A 6,000-nucleotide genomic window follows, 5' to 3' on the forward strand; every position below is an offset into this window, starting at 1 on the left:
CAGAGATAACGAACATGCTTGTGGCAAAAGTAATTAAGTTTCCAGAATCTGAAAAAGCCTTTCTCATCTCGATGAGGGTTGGGATGCCCTCTGAGTGTCCGCTGGCTTTTGCCTTTCATTAGCGCTTCATCCCGAACACTCCAGGCTAAGGCCTTTGGTATTGCTCAGAGTCATCATAACAGACAATGGAGGATGTTTGTCCAAATTATTTTTTCTTTCTCTACCCTTGCCATGTTTTCCTGAGCGGAGTTCACATGCCCACTTGACTGGCTTTAACCTTGGCCTTAGCCCCTGAGCTGGTCAGCGGAGTGTGGCTGGCTTTAAATGCCACTGCTTTGCTTGCGGGCAGTTTACACCCCGCTCTCTGTCACGAGCATCTAGAATGTCTACAGAGCTTCTCCGTTGAGTTGGGTCCTGAAATGCGAAGGTGTGTGGAGTCCAGCCTGGCTGGAGGAAACTCAGCAGAGACAACAGGATTAGGAAACTTGATATGGGTTCATCTGTCAATATGACAGAATCTGACAAATAGCCCAGTGAATTAATAATAGCTCTCCCCTGCGTGTCAGTTTCTGGGCTAAGAATTTCCATGTGCTCTACTTAACAGGGCTGGGATTTCCACACCTCTGCTGTATTTCTGTTCCCATGTTGGGGAAATAGGCTCAGAGAGAGAAAGTCAATGTTTGAACTCCCAGGCTGGGTAGTGGCAGAGCGTAATCCAGATTATGTTGATTCTAAAAGGAGTACTCTTGGGGTACCTGGGTGGCTCTGTTGGTTAAGCATCCGACTTCAGCTCAGGTCATGATCTAATGGTTCATAAGTTCGAGCACCGTGTTGGGCTCTGTGCTCACAGCTCAGAGCCTGGAGCCTGCTTCGGATTCTGTGTCTCCCTCTGTTTCTGCCCTCCCCTGCTCATGCTCTCTCTCTTCCTCCCCCGCCCCCCTCTCTCTCTGTGTCTCAAAAATAAGCATTAGAAAATAAAAATTAGCCAGGATGCCTCCCTCTTATCAGTTATTCCCATTGTTCCTATATATTGCTGATAATTCCTATTCCTATATGTAATAATTCCATTACCCTATTTTTTTGGTCAAAAGCCTACTGGATCTCACACTCCATCTTTATACAACCAGGACTGGAATGTGGCTCCTGGAGTTTGGCAGGATCGTGGTCTCCATATGTTCTCAGTCTTCTTCCTTTTTCATCCTACTGCTCTGCTCTTTCCAACCTTCACATTCTCTTCACGACTTCCACACCACCCTTTCCTCTGCAGTCTTGGGCATGACTTTGCCTTTGACCCTGAGAGTGATTCTCACACTTGAGCCATATCCTAATCACCTGGAGGGCTTGCTAAACACAGATTTCTGGGCCCCATCCCTCGAGTTTTTGATTAAGTAGGTCTGCGTAAGATCTTAGAATTTATTTTTCTAGTGAGTTCTCTGGTGCTGTTGATGGTATTGGTCTGGGGACAACACATTGAGAATTGCCTGAGAGAAAATAATGGTGGGTAGCAGAACTCCCCTAATAACTTTCTACAACTGCAACTTCTTGACACTTATATACTCCCTCCCCTCCGTTCTGCCTGTAGCATCCAGGAGGGGCTGGCGGCTTCCACCTGTGATCTGGGTCCCACTCTGTCTACCTCCTCAGAGGTGGTTCCATTTTTCACTTTTTCTCTTTTATTTTCAAAATTTTTTTCTCTGTCGCTGTTCCCTTTGGACTATGCATGTGTCTGAGTCTTTCCCATTTTATACAAAACCAAAACCAACATGGCATCTCCTTGGCACGACACCACCTCTCAAAGATTTATAACCCGATTTCCTGAAAGAGTTGCTGTGCTCGTCATTACCACTGTGGTGGCCAGAATTCTAACAACGTTTGCCCCAGGATTCCTATCCCTTGGCTTCTTAATCAAACACTAATCTAGAGACTTCTATGAAAGGACTTGGCAGATAGCATTAGGTTACGAGTCTGCTGAATTTAATGGAGGGAGATTAACCTCGATTATCTGTGTAGACCCACTGTGCTCACCAGAGCTGTTCAAAGCAGAAAAAGAAGGTAAGAAGGATGAACCAGGGGGAGAGGTCAGGGAGATTCAAAGTGTGACCAGGATTCGACCAGCTATTTATTCTTGGCTTTGAAGTTGGAGCCAAGGAATGTAGCCAGCCCCTTGAAGCTGAAGACAATCCCCAGCTGGCTGCCAGCAAGGAAATGGGAAACTGAGTCCAACAACCACATGGAACCCAGTTCTGCCAACAACTTGAAAGGATAGATTTCCCCCCCGGAGCTTCCAGATAAGAGCCCGGCCAGCTCACACTTAGATTCAGCCTGGCGAGACCTGAAGCTTCCTCTTGGGTTTTGACTTATGAGCTACGGGATAATAAGCTTATGTTGGTTCAAGTCCCTGAATTAGTGGTAATTTGTTACCACCGCAGTAGGGAGCAAGCGAGCTCTTCCCTGTCTTCTCTCTGTTTGTCTGCAGCTTGTTTTCAGCTCCCCCCCCCCCCATCACCACTGAAACAATTATGATGACGTTATTTTCAGCTGTATTTTGTTGTTAAATCCTTTGGATGCTTTTCAGGCCCATCTAACTGGAAACGGTCTGTAGCATTTGATGCTGTTTTCCTGTAACTCTCACCTCCTTTAAATTCAATGACCCCGCTCGCCACATTTTCTTTTCCTTTCTCTGTCACTCCTCATTTTCCTTCAGGGGCTTCTTTACCTTTGCTGTCATGGAAATCGTGAATTCCCCACAGTTTTATTTATTTTTTTCTTATTTGAAGACCTCTCCCTGATTACTCCTTTTTTCATGACTTCTACTACATCATGTTGAAAGAAGTCAGGGAGAAAACACATTTCCCTATGCCCTGGGATTTAGGGTTAAGGAGCCTGTGAATTGAATTAACAAAAGATAGCTAAATAGGAGGAAAGGCACATGGTTTTTATTACTGGGAGTTTAGGCTATTGATAGGGAAGTGACAAGGGATGACAGTACAAAGATAAAAAATATTGAAACATCACTTAACCAGGATGAGATATCACCTCACATGTAGTCTGGGTGGCTCAGTTGGCTAAGCGTCCAACTCTTGATTTCAGCTCAGGTCATGATCTCATGGCTCATGAGTTTGAGCCCTGCATCAGGCTCTGTACTGTCAGTGTGGAGCCTGCTTGGGATTCTCTGTCTCCTTCTTTCTCTGCCCCTCCCCTGCTCATGCTGTCTCTCTCAAAATAAATAACTTGGAAAAAAATAAGAGAAGAAGAAACAAGTGTTGACGAAGAAAATTATGGCGGAAAGGGATCTCTGTGCCCTGTTGGAAGGAATATACATTAGTGCAGCCACTATGGAAAACAGTATAGAGGTTCTTCAGAGAGTTAAAAATAGAATGCTCCACCATATGCTCCAGCAATTCTTTATCTGGGTATTTCTCTGAAGAAAATGAAAACAGTAACTTGAAAAGATACAGGCATCCTCATGTTCATTGCATGTTCATTACCGCATTACAACAATCAAGATACGAAACAACTAAGTGCCCATCAGTGGATTAATAAAGAGAACGTGGCACACGTGCACACACACACACACACCACACCACACCCTCCACACACTGGAATATTATTTAGCCATAAAAAGAGAAATCTTGCCAATTGTGATAACGTGGATGAGCCCTGAAGGCATGATGCTGAGTGAAGTAGGTCAGACAGACCAAGACAAAGGCAATACGATCTCACTTATGTGTGGAATGTAAACCAAGCCAAAGCAAAACCCCCAAGTTCATAGATACAGAGAACAGATTAGTGGTGGCCCGGAGATGGGAAGGTGGGCAGAATGGGTGAAAGGAGTCAAAAGCACAAGCTTGCAGTTATAAAATAAATAAGTCATGGGGATTTAATGTACAGTGTGGTGCCTAGAATTAATAATCCCATGATGTGTATTTGAAAGTGACTAAGAGTGTAGATTTTAGAAGTTCTTATCATGGGATGCCTGCATGGCTCAGTCGGTTAAGCACCCGACTTTGGCTCAGATTATGATCTCACGGTTCGTGGGTTCGAGCCCTGCATCAGGCTTTGTGCTGACAGCTAGCTCAGAGCCTGGAAACTGTCTTTAGATCCTGTGACTCCTTCTCTCTCTAACCTTCCCCTGCTCGCTCGCTCTCTCTCTCTCTCTCTCTCTCAAAAATAAATAAAAACATTAAAAAAATTAAAAAAAGTTCTTATCACAAGGAGAAATTCTATATGTATGGGTGACGGGTGTTAACTAAACTTCTGTAGGTGATCATTTTGTAATATATACAAATATTGAATCATTGCACACCAGAAACTAATACAAATGCCCATTATTCCTCAATACAACAGAAATAAATGACAAAGTTGTTAATGAGTGGTATAGTATTATGTTTGGGAACTCTCAGTGTTCCTGCTGAGTAAGAGAAATTACTGTCAATGAGTATCTAATGGTAGAATTTAGTTGAAGTTAGTTTGAGACTACTAGTCCTATTTGCTAACAAATTATTTCAATAAGGCAGTTATCTTTCCATTTTCCCCTTAAAATTGGTGTTATTCTTGTTGCTCTATTTCTCTCACTTCTTTTACAAGTATTATCCTTTTCATCCTCCTCGTGGTTCTCTAGGGCCTCAATAATCAGTAAGCTTCATCTCATAAGTGAGCTCTGTTCCATTGAGAGTAACCATTTGGAGGAAGGTATTCTATATACTGCTCTCCCGAGAAGTGAGAAATAAAGCCAAGGTCAGCTAGTCCTAGCTACCATAGATAGAATGGTTGTTTGTGTATAATAAATTTGCTCCTCCAAACTTATCCAGATATTTGTGATACCATTAATAGTATTTAACTAGACCTCATGTCTACAGTCTTTAAATGACCAGAATTAAAAATTAAAACTGGACGTAGAAATTTAAAAATCTTCAGTTGAGTTTTTTCATTCAAAAAGTGAAAACTCAAAATGGTTCCTTTATTTTTTTTAATGTTTATTTTATTTTATTTTATTTTATTTTTGAGAGAGAGAGATAGCCCAGGCAGGGGAGGGTCAGAGAGGGAGAAGCAGGCTCCAGGCTCTGAGCTGGCTGTCAGCACAGAGCCCAACATGGGCTCGAACCCATGAACTGTGAGCTCATGACCTGAGCTGAAGCTGGATGCTTAACTGATGGAGCCACCCACACACCCAAAAATAGTTCCTTTAAAAACGTTTTGTTACCATCACAGTGACAATATTCTTTTCTTGGAGGTGGCAAATGTGGGATGCTCTGGACTTAAATCTGAATTCCAGCTAATTATAAGTTTAATTAACTGGATGTAGTTAGAATTAGTTAGAAAAAGGCTGTCTCATGTCTGGTGGCAAACTAAATGTATATTCATTAATTAACCTCAGACCATATTAGCAACTGGGGCTGCTATGGCTTAATTCATTTATGTTAACAATGGTGTTCCATATTTTAATGTCCTATTACTAGATATAGAAATGTCATATGCAAAGAAATTTTTTTGCATGGAGGGTCATAGAAAAAAACCCAGGCGAATGGTTATGCTTGGGGGCTTATGTACCTTTCCAAAAAATGTTTATACAGGGGTGTCTGGGTGGCTCAGTTGGTTGAGCGACCGACTTCGGCTCAGGTCATGATCTCACAGTTTGTGGGTTTGAGTCCTGCATCAGGCTCTGTGCTGACAGGTAGCTCAGAGCCTGGAGCCTGCTTCGGATTCTGTATCTCCCTCTCTGACACTCCCCTGCTTAGCTGTCTCTCTCTCTCAAAAATGAATAAAAACATTTAAAAATGCTTATTTATCTGGGGGGAGGAGAGAGAGAGAGAGAGAGACAGAGAGAGAGAGAGAGAGAGAGAGAGAGAGAGTGAGTGGGAGGGAGGATGAGGGAGAACGAGTCGGGGAGGGGAAGAGAGAGTGGGGGAGAGAGAGAACCCCAAGCAGGCTCTGGGCTGTCAGTGCAGAGCCAGATGCGGGGCTCCATTGCACACACCATGAGATCATGACCTGACCTGA

The sequence above is a fragment of the Suricata suricatta genome, chromosome 1, assembly GCF_006229205.1.
Source record: "Suricata suricatta isolate VVHF042 chromosome 1, meerkat_22Aug2017_6uvM2_HiC, whole genome shotgun sequence".
NCBI lineage: Eukaryota > Metazoa > Chordata > Mammalia > Carnivora > Herpestidae > Suricata > Suricata suricatta.